This window comes from Mastacembelus armatus, chromosome 13, assembly GCF_900324485.2.
Source record: "Mastacembelus armatus chromosome 13, fMasArm1.2, whole genome shotgun sequence".
Taxonomy (NCBI): Eukaryota; Metazoa; Chordata; class Actinopteri; order Synbranchiformes; family Mastacembelidae; genus Mastacembelus; species Mastacembelus armatus.
The window spans coordinates 11674093-11686054 of record NC_046645.1 but is presented as its reverse complement, the minus strand read 5'-3'; positions in this window follow the sequence as shown (position 1 = coordinate 11686054).

The window sequence follows — 11962 nt, the reverse complement described above, 5'->3', positions numbered from 1 at the left end:
TAATAAAAGTGCTTATTTTTTATAGTGGGGATCTATGAGTTTCTAGCCTCCCCTTGGGATTTTATATCATTTAACAATTTAATCACTGATTGAAGCACACACACTGTTTTATTGTATGATCTATGTGTAAATCAAGTGGCTATGCTGACTACAACAATGTTGATGCATATTTTACATGTCAACTCCATAAAAAACATGATCAGGGTGTGTGAACAAACTGACAAATGCAATACAATACAATAAAAGTAGCCAAACGTGCAGAACAATTTGTTCTTCTTAAATGTCTATTTAAGTGTCAACAGGGTTGGGAAGGTTGTGTTTTCCACAGGTCGTGCTTCACACTGGAATACATGTGCACATGCATAAAAGCATCTTCCACATTATCAGTGTTCATCTAGTTTTTCCATTTACACCATAGACCAAGACAATTGTCACTGTGAGCGTTTAAGGCCATCAGTATGTTGGTTTTAGTTCTTCTGCAGTAAAACCCTGTCTCCTCTATGATCAGTGTATCTCTATCCCATTAGTGGTTTATTAACCTATGCACGTTTTAAGTACAGTAAAATGGCTCACTATCTAACCCCCATAAAAAACTTTTTTCTTCTTTTTGCCACCGCTTCGTTACATTCATTTTGCCTTCTTTAATGTTGAACACCAAAGTTCACCACGGGGTCACTCCTGTATAAGCAATTAACTCTGCAAACTGAGGATGTAGGGTCTAAAATGTGAAAGTTCACATTAAAGTGAGAAGAAAGCAAACAGTATAGTAGGAGGAGTACATCACTGCAGAGAATAAATGACCTCATTTCAGCGGAAGCAAGGGATAAGACCACTTGATGTCACTATTAACAGCGCTAGATTGTGTTCAGGCAATCCATCTATTTCTGTGCATATCGTTTGAATATCTGTGAAGCTGAGCTGACAGCAGTTTTCACAGCAGCTGCCTGTCAGTGCATCCACACGATGTTCACATTTGCCTGCAGTGTAATCTCTGTCATCATATTTTCCTTCATTTCCTGCCTCTGTACTCTTTGAATAAAACCTCTCGACCCTTTTCTGTCGGCCAATTGAGCTCTGTTTGCTGTCAGTAAACCCAGCATGTTATGAACTCCTGGAGAGTATTGGATTTTAATTGCGTTGTGCCTGGGGTGACACAGGTCTTAAACAGGTTTTGTTGCAAGAATAGGAGCACTTGTGCAAACACAGACACCATTATGCAAAACACATGCACTTTGCATTGCTTTTGTGGTCTTAAAGTAATTTTCAGTAAACAAACCCTTGACAAACCCTGTTACACATTTAGAATCATGCATCAAATAGCAACATGCACACTGAATCAGTATTCAGTTACAGTAGTGGTAAACATTTGCACCATGGCATTAGATTCATTAAGATTTAGTGAGAAAAAAAAAACTTTCATCACTTAACGTCACCTTCCTAGACACCATTAAAACTACTAAACTGTTCCGCAAAACGAGTCTTTCATAATTTCAGGGTTATCTTTAATGAGATTAAAGTCAATAGATGTATTTTTGTTGGAGTTTTGTATTTTTTTTGTCTTCAGATGAATTAAGGTATGAGGGTTCTTTGGTTTGGATCAAGGTCACTGAAATGGGTCGCTCTATCAGCACCTCCCTTCAGGAACAGTCAGGGGAGTAACTCTCCTATCAGCAACAGACGGGCTGCCCAGCTCTGCTCAAAGTCTGCTGTCAGCGCACTAAAACACACATTCGCATACAGTTCGGCACGGAAGTACACAACCACACAAACACAGCCACACAGGTAAGGACTAACATACGCTACACACACAATAATAACCTCACTTCAGTCACTCAAAGGGGCTTTCAGGCTGAGGCTTGTGTCAGTCATGAGGCAGCAAAGGGAGGAACAGAGAAGACAGCAAACGAGATAAAAAGAGGCAAATAGTTAAAAGTGCCAGCTTATCCAATATTCCATGACTGGCACACAGAGTGCAGGATGTTTTTTTTTTTTTTTTTATTTGATTTTGCAAGTGAGGGGGAATTGGATGGAGTAAAATAATGTCTTCAGTGTGTCCAAAGCAATTCCATTACAATAGCTACAGTGTTTCATTGTTCTTTGTAAGTCCATGATACTGGTAGTGTATTATTGCTCTTTGCAGTCATTTCAGTAATTCATGTTACTTGGTGTGCAAGGCTAAGTGATAAAACATTAGTTAAGTGTAAACATGGGAAGCATTTGCAATATGAAAGATGTTGTTGTTATAAGCACATACACATACAAAATTGTTTCCTTGACTTGAGAGGTCACTGAATTTACTTACATTCACTTCTTTGAGATATAGACTACCATAAATATAATCACAAACCACCAAAGTTCAGCAATAATATGCAGTGGTTTACCCTGTGGAGACCAGCTTTATGTGGCTTTATGTGTGTGCTTTTTATATTTATGGTGAGTCTCCATACTGTCCACACTCACACACACACACACACACACACATACACGTACACAGATTGATTTCTCTGATGATATTATCAAGGTTTTTCCACTTTCTTATGTTTTGGTATATTTAGTCTGAAATAAGTGCATAAGAAATGCATTGATTTATATAAACATCTGAAATTCATGTTAGTAGAAATATCTCATTTTACTTTTCTGCATCTTCCTGTATGTTCATCTGCAGTTCAAGAGACATTTCCTTTCATCAGCCACTGCCCTCTTCACTGCCCTTCACTTGCTTTGTCAGTCAGTATCTACTGATGTGGACATGGATAACAGGGAACTCAGATAATCTGTTTTGAGAACTTCCCACATAGATGAGACTAATTCATATTATTCAATTAAGACTACTTTAGAAAAAAATCTGGCAGGTATATTTTCAGACACACTAAGTACATAATTGGGTATTACTGCTGTGCTATGTTTTCATCTACATCCACATAAATTCAGCTGCACACTTTGCAGGTGTGCCTAAAATATTTATATTGTTCATCTCATAGGTTTATTTACAACCCCACTAATGGAGGTTTTTATATTAACAGTGATTGTGTAATGTGGTAGAGGTCAGTGTTAAATGCACAGAAAATTATCACCCACTCAACTCTATAAAATGTATTAGCATATTTCAGTTTTCTAAAGTGTGAACTGTCTGGGTGGTGGGTTTGCTAACGCTTTCTGTAGAATTGTAAAAATATCTTTGCGTGGTGTCCCTCAGTGATAGTATATAGAGATTGTAACTTCTTTTTTTTTTTTTTTTGAAACGAGAAGCATTATGTGGACCTGGATGTGGAAGTCATTCAAACACTCATTAATTCATAATTAGCAGGCAGCAGACTTTCCACTGAGGCAGCTGTTTGTCAGACATTTTACTCACGTCGGCCTGCACTTTCAAATTGCTGCTGCTGTTACTTTTCATGCCGACAGGTGGCCCAGGTTTTACCGAAATCTCAGCTCCAAATGGCAGCTGTGGATTTGCTGCTGTTTAGTTGTGCAATACTTTGTAGGCAGGTGCTTCACATTAATGAGCGTGCGTGTCCTTGTTTACCCCATGCACAGTATGGCTTAATATATTTAGACACAGTTTTTTATTCTTGAAGAATCTGAAATTTAAAACAGATTTTCCTTTTTTCTCTATTGCTGAGAAAAAACACGGAATGTGTCCAAATGTTTGACAACTACAGACATGAACACACACATAACTCTTTCCTTCCAAAGGCTCTCAATAGCTGACAGCTGGAGGTCAAGCAGCCAAAGTGGATTCAGTACCTTTGATCTCAGACCTAGTGTGATAATTTGTCATGGGATGAGTTCTTCTACCCCAGTGGCTTAATGTTTTGTTTTTTTTGTTTGTTAGTTTTGTATTTTTATGGGTTCCACATTGTATGACTGCTCTGCTATAAAGAGTCTAAAAGTCTAATTCACAAATTAACTTTTTGTATGTATGTTGTTATGCATTGTAGTGTTCGCACACACATGCGCTGCACTCAATTGGTCTAAACTAGACAGAGAAGAATGCGCTCTGAGAGAGCTCATCTGTCATGGCCACTTAGCATGCCTTTTTCTGAGTGTGTTCTCTCACCCTTCTGGCACCTAAGTGCCATGCTCTCAAAGAGTGATAAACCACCACACTGTGTCCTGCTACCGTAGAGTTTGTCGTAGTATAGAAAGTGACCTAACAGACTTTGGTGTATAGTGTGTGAGTGGCTTTGCCCACATCTCAGTGTCTTTTTAAATGTACTACAAGCAGCTGAGAAAAGACTAAAGTGGCAAGTGAAAGTATTAACTTACTTTGTATGTTGTAGCTGAAAGCTTTATGCCAACTAATGCTTTATGGGGCAATTAATTTAATTCATTTATTAATATTTTATATTGCGTTCCAGTAATAAGTTAATAAGATAACTTTTGGGTTGCCAAATTGTTGAAAATCCCATTTACTGATAGGCCCATATGGCCACTGACCTTTCAGAAAAGTGCTGGAACAGATGCACGCTATTAATTATTAATTATTAATGAATTACTGAAATGTATAATAGTATTAATACCAAAAAGAGCAGACAAAATGTGAAAAACAATCTGCTACAGCATAGAATATTTTTAAAGTGCCATTATGATTTCATTTAATCAGCCTCATTAGTATTAAACAAACTAGCATGTGTGAATGCTGACAAGATGCCCATGTAGATCCATATATACATGACAATAATCAGTTAACAGTTCGAGGTGACAATTTTTACTTTTTCAGAATGTTTGAAATGATTAATATAAAAAAAAACTTTTATTTAAAAAGCTAAAAGCTGATCCATTTCCCTGGCTCTCTACAAAGGAGGTCATAGGGGCAATGTTAGCACAACCCTTTAATAGCCACATTTTTGGGACATACAGTAGGCTATGTCATGTCAAAATAAACTAAATTATCCTTAACATGTCAGATCGCTGTCATGCACAGGATGTTCTGTAAATGGCAACAATGAATTGATTTAAAAACACATCCTATCATTTTTTTTCCTTTTGTATTTTTTCTGTCATCACGCGGCAAGAATCAGCAGGAATTTGGGCACGCTGTAATGCGGATGCACAACAATGCAAATCCAGTGGCAGGATTTATTTTAATCCTCATACCGAAGATGAATTTAAACAGAAAGCAGCCACTGATCGAAATGTAAGCCATGTCTAGACCAATTCCCGAGACAATTTATTTTTTGTGTTTACAGAAAACCAGCAGGATTCCTTCCATCCTAGTTAATGATGTGGCATTTGGGTTTGTGCTGTGTGACTAAGTACTGTACTTCATGACAAACATCCTTGGGGTCAACTTTGTGTCGTGTTCAGTTTCATGTTAACAGACATCATTCTGTTTCAAACGATACTTAATACACCATTACAATCTGTCAACCAACACTGACATTTCTACACTGCTATTTGGGTGGATGCACTGTTTCCGCTCCTTCAGTGCAGAGGGGAAGGACCTTTTTACTTTGAACAGTCTGCACAATACGAAAAATCCTGTCCATCTTCCCTTTGCTCTTTAACTCTCAGTGCATGAGAGAAATACTGTTTGCATTTTCTAATCTCTCCCAGAGTTTTCAGCAGTATGTGAGCATATGATGAGTAGAGAAAATTATGCACCAAACAAGGTCAGGGCAGCATGAGGGTAAGACACACAGTAGAGTCATTAACATTACCTACTAAGTCCATCTCTCCAATGTACTCTGGTGGATTTAGATCTGCTTTGGTGCTTTATGTAAAGCCACTGCCCTCTAATGTTTTGTTATGAAAGCACAGCAACTTCCACTCTTAGCTGTAACCCCCTTGTGATGAAACACATGGCAGGGAGTGTTGAAGTGATCTTCAAAAGAAAGATTTTATATACCAGCCAAATTTTTCAAACTGCTCATCTCTGTCTGAGATGCGCACTGAATTGGAAAGCCCAAGACTGAAAACATACTTCCCAAGATAAAATCTGCTGCCAGTTGACTTGTTTGAGAGTTGTTGCACTTCCACAGTTTGAAGAGTGCTCTACTTTGATAGCATGCCTGTTTGAAAGGTTTTGAAAGGTTTGCCCAGCCATGCTTGTCAGCAGTGTGTCAGTGATAGCCAAGCTACTACACATACAGTATGCCAGTCAAGAAAACCTTTCAGCAAGGGATCATTCCCATATGATGTATATTTGGTGTTATGTTAGTTCTGGATAATTCAGACATTTAGCTATAAACTTGAAATGCTGAACACATAAATGTTTATTGAATGAACATCCATCCATTATCTATACATGCTTATTCCTATATAGGGTCACAGGGATCTGCTGGAGCCTATCTCAGCTCCCTTTGAGTGAAAGGCAGGGGTACAACCTGGACAGGTCACCAGTCCATCATAGGGCATGAACAATCATATTTCATAGTTTATTTCTCAGCGCTTTGCTTTTCTGTCTCATTTCAAGCTGATCCCTTTCTTTCAAAAAACCCTGAAAATCCTCATTTATTGGTTGAGTTCAAAAGAGCCACATTATTCTAAAAGTAGTGCCAGCTATATAGCAGTTCACCGAATTCCTGTGACAGTGAGCTATGTCTGCTGCCAGTCCCTGTGTGCCTCTATGTGGTTATTGCATCAGAGGAAAGAGAAAGAGCACAGTGGTGAGATGGGGCCCAGAGGGAAAAAGAAGGTACTAATGGGCCCTTAATGAAAATCTCCAGTCTGATCATTAATGTAGAAATATACACACATAAATACACATGTGCAGGGAAGGGAAATACGATTCAAAGCTTGCACACACATGCAAATGCACACACATGAACAGAACACAGATGGGTCTGTCACATCACTTCATTATGCTCTTCTTTTACCTCCACTCTCTTCTGTCACTTACTGCTGTCGTTCATTCTAATAAAAAAGCAAGCAAATGATAGTTCCTCTGTACACATACTCAAACAGATCTGCTTGATGCTACATGAGCTTGCCTTAATGTTTTCTCTGTAATCTTTAAAGTAAATAAATCTGGGATGGTTGTTTTCTTGCCTGATGTTTTCCATCTTCTGCAAGTAATTGATTCCATTAAGGCCGACATGCTGGAGGAATTCGTTATGCTGATTAGGGTGGCACAAGCTGTGGGTTGAATGTTTGGACTTTTGGGAGAGAGATGGTCAAAAACAGAGAGCTAATTTGTCACATTTCTTCACAGTCAGCTGTCTTGGTGGTTTCTGTCTCTGTTGGACTGTAGCAGGGACCCACCTGAATAAAGCTGCACAGGATCTCTGCAGTTGGGCAAATTGAGTTCAGAAGAAATATAGATATGAAGATAGATTTTGAGCTACTTCTACTGGCTTTAGGCAATATTGTTGTGATCTATTATGAGTTATGTTGGACTCTGGCCATAGCTGGTCCAGCTCACAGGCCAGCCTTCTGACAGTACAACAGGTCCATCTGGTGGACAAATAAGAAATGTGTTTATTGTAACCACTTGTCCTGTTCATACTGACCATTCAGAGATTCCTCTCTAATGTGCTTACAATGTAAGTGATGGGGGACAAAACCCACAGTCCTTATTCTGTGCAAAAGTATGCAAAAACGTTTGTCTGAAGATATCTAAAGGTTCAGTGATGGCAACTGGACTTCTAGTTTTTAAGTTGAAATTTTTCACTGCTCATCTGAGTAGCTTCATCAGTCTAAGAGAAAGCTGGTATGGAATCTCAAATTTATCCTTCAGGTTGGTTTCACTCCACTTCTAGTCCCATAGGCTCATTAGGTGAGCTATGTAAATGAGGTGGGAGTCGTTGGACTTACACTCCTGAGTTGGTTTCACTTCATACCTAGCCTGAATAGTGGGCTCATGTGACCCCTCTGATTCACCAAGAATGTGTCCTCCCTGGCAGACATTTGATATGTTCTTTAATTTCCTGGGAACAGATGAAAGGGCAGCATTTTAGACTGAACACAGGTTATGTCTGAGTCCTCCACCCCCATTAAGGGAGGGTTTTTCCACTTGAACATATATAGATTCTCTGACCCCTCTCTCAAACCACATATCTTCCAGAATATGTACATCAGTGTCGTTAAATAAGTGAGGTGATTGTGGTCTTGAGGAGCTGCTCCTCCTGTGTTGGGCCATCCTTCTGTTAAGTGGTTGTTTGGTTTCTACACTGCTCGTCTTTTGTTTAGGTGTGCAGTCTTTAGGGTGAACCAGTCTCTGTCTCAGCGTGTTGGTGGGTTTGAAGTGAACTGGTATCTGATGCTTACCCAAAGATAATATGCAGCTTCAGCTGTTTAACTTTGACCAAGCAGGTGACTCTCTTCCAGAGTAGCAGTGTAGAAATAACTAAATTAATTTTTCATGTTACTGTAGAGGCACCAAAGTCCAGGTTTAAACTCTGCCTATCAAAGAAAAGATGGAACCCTCTTGATCAGATTAACTAATTCATATTAACATCAAATAAACTTTGGAATCGACTATTAAGAAAAAATGTGGATCCCCCCCATCTACACTTACACTAGATTGATGCTGGGCTAAAATGTGAGCTTATTCTTTATCAGCAAGACAAGACAACTTTATTTATATACCACATTTCAAACACAGAGGCAATTTTAAGTGCTTTACTGAGGCAAAGAAATGCATTAACATTAAATAATGTGCATTAAAAATAAATCAATTAATACAAAATAAAATGAGATATGAGAGTAAGTGAGGGCCAACATGTGCACTAGTTAACTAGTTAAGGTCTCTAGGCCTTACTAGTTAACTAGTGAGGCTAAAGAATACATACTGGCAGACATTTTCATGTAACTAGTTAACTTGTAAGTTTCAAAATGTTCACTACTTGAACTAGTGAAAGCCAAAATACTCACTAGTTAACTAGTAGAACAAAATGCTAATGAGGGTGTGGGCTGGTGGGCATTAAGGCTTTCTATTAGCTCTCTATTCCAAAATTAAAAATGCTAACAAATCAGAATGAAGGATTTTGTCATTATCCCGACCACTTTATCTGCATGTTGCGTACTAGTTAACATGCAGACCTGAGGAACTGCACCTAGTTACCTAGTGAATGCCTGTCACAGCTTACATGTTAAACAGTCAAGGCGTAAATGCTGACAAGTTAACAATTCAAGGTTTATTAATTCTTACTATTTCACTAGTGACATGTTCAGTCATAGTCTGAACATGTCTGATACAGACTTTCCCTACTGACACAAAATGTCTTCCACTAGTTAACTAGTTAAACACACAATCTGTTACTAGTTAGCTGGTAAGGTCCAGATGGAGTAAGTAGTTGAGTAGTGACAATGATGTTCTCCTGACTAGTTAAAGTCCCTGCTCTGAATAGTAACTTGAGATTTAGCTAAACGAATTTCAGGAGGTGTTTGAATAATTTTATTTTGTATTATTATGGAATGACAATTTAATTAGTAAATTTAATACACAAAGTAAATTTAAAACAATATTCCTCTATCAATGTTATTAGGTTTGCTGTTATTTTAAAATCAAATTCATTGTATTTATTACAAAACTTATTGAGTTGAGCTGTATTTGTGAGAAATAAAAAAGGAGCTATCAGTGAAATGTAACATTTTTTACTTTCAGAGATTCAATTTGATAAATTTAACTACTGCAGCACACTAGTGGCAGTAGTTAAATAGTAGTTACATCCTGGGCTTCTCCATTCAGCACTTAGTGAAATTTTCAAACCTGTGCTATGGTACTTCTCCATTCAACACTAATTTTTTAATGGCCCTCTAGACAACACTAGTAAGGCTTAATGTCTTACTAGTTAACTAGTGTGCTGAAAGAACAAACATGAGTTTGGCTCGCTAGTGAACTAGTGACCAGCAGTTGTCTGCACTAGCTCACTAGTGAGAGACTAAATCCTCACTAGTTAACTAGTGAGGGCCAACATGTGCACTAGTTAACTAGTTACGACCTCTAGGCCTTACTAGTTAACTAGTGAGGCTAATGAATACATACTAGTTAACTAGTTACATGAAAATGTCTGTCACTACTACAACTAGTGTGGTTTTAACCTCGCTAGTTGTACTAATTAACTAGTAAGTTTAAAAATGTTCACTAGTTGAACTAGTGAAAGCGAAAATACTCACTAGTTAACTAGTAGCACAAAATGCTAATGAGGGTGTGGGTCGTTCGGCATTAAGGCTTTCTATTAGCTCTCCAACCATCAATCCATCTTCTTCTGCTTATCCGGGGCTGGGTCGCGGTGGCCTAATCTGGGATACTGTGGGAATGCAGACACACTTTGTGTGACTAGTATCGGAGCATAGTGTGTAAAGTGTAATCCTATAGGCTTAGACACGTGACAGAGTGATGATACACCCCACCAAGAGACCCGGACAGCAGTAAAACTACGGCAGATCCACTGCTGCTCGTGACGGTCAATCACATGAAGTTGTCGTTTCTGGTCGACACTGGGGCAACATGCTCCACGTTGAACACCACCTCAAAATCTACGCTGTCGACGCAGACTACCACAGTTATGGGCTTCTCGGGGGAGAAACAGACTCTGCCGGTGACACTGCCACTACTCACACAAGTGGGCCACCAGTGCGTCCGCCACTCCTACATCTACTCTCCGGGCACTCCTGTCAACCTCCTGGGAAGGGATTTACTGATCAAACTGGGGGCTACTATTCTCTGCTCCGTTGAAGGACTGAGTGTGACTCTACCAGATGGCACATGCTTGCCTTGCACCTGGTATTCTACCGGGGAATGTGCGCAGTTCCTACTTAGACCCTCTGAGGAAGAGGGAGCAGACATTTACTGGGCTAAACTTTGCCCTGAACCACCAGACCAGGGAGGCATCTGGTCAGCATATCAAAGGTGGCGCCCCTGGATCTCGCTCCTCGACCCCTACGTCCCTCCCCCAGAACCCTCTCCATGTCACCCTCTTCTATGACAGGCTCCAAACCAATTGGTACAGGGAAGAGTTCGATCAGGTCATAGGAGATTCTTGGAGCATCGATACGGAAAATATTTATGTGGCACCAGAAGGCGTGGCAGCAGCGGTGAAGCTGCTCCCGGCACAACAACAGTGGTATCAAATGGAGGAGGACTCTGCACCCCATGTGTCTCTTGCACTACACCCGAGTCATGAGGCCAAAGAATTGGGAGGTATCGTTAAGAGGGCATTGGCTCACTCTGACTGGAAGCCCACCTCAATACCGCAGGTCTTGTATGCTCCCATTATACAGACTTTTTGCATCCAGCTTTCCACTACAGACATGGCGATTTTGGAGCATTGTGAGGTTTCTAGGTATCACGGGAGAGAAAAAACAGATCACCATTTGGCTGCCAGTATGCTTGCCACTCTGCCGGACTCACTTTGGGCGCAGTTGCCCACGGATGTGGGGTTGACAGATTGTGCGCCAGTCACCTCTCAGGTACGGGAAGGGCCCCCTTTGTGGGTCCGCCAGTACCCCCATAAACAGCAGGCAGCAGAGGGGATCCAGGACACCATTGAAGGCCTCTTACAGGCAGGTGTTTTGGAACCCTCTTATTCCAATTGGGATACTCCCATTCTCCCGGTTGAGAAGAAAGGTACCGGTAAATATCGCATGGCCCACGACTTGAGAGCAATAAATGATATTCTGCTCACACCTACGGTGCCTGTGCCCAACCCTTACATTGCTCTGGCCAGTCTCAACCCAGCACAGAATTGGTTCACCTGAATTGACCTGGCCAATGCATTCTTTTGTCTGCCATTGGCAGAGAGTTGTAGGGATATCTTTTCCTTCACGTGTCAGGGAGCCCAGTTGCGGTATACCAGATTACCTCAGGGCTTTGCTCTCTCACCCGGCATATTTAATCAGGTACTGAAGCAGGCGCTCTCCACTTGTCAATTGCCGGACCAGACCACCCTTATTCAGTATGTAGACGATCTCTTGCTGGCGGCGCCATCTGCAACTGCCTGCATACAGGCCACTAAGACAGTCTTGATGCTTCTGGCAGAGAGGGGTTTTAAGGTTAGTAAAGAGAAACTCCAAA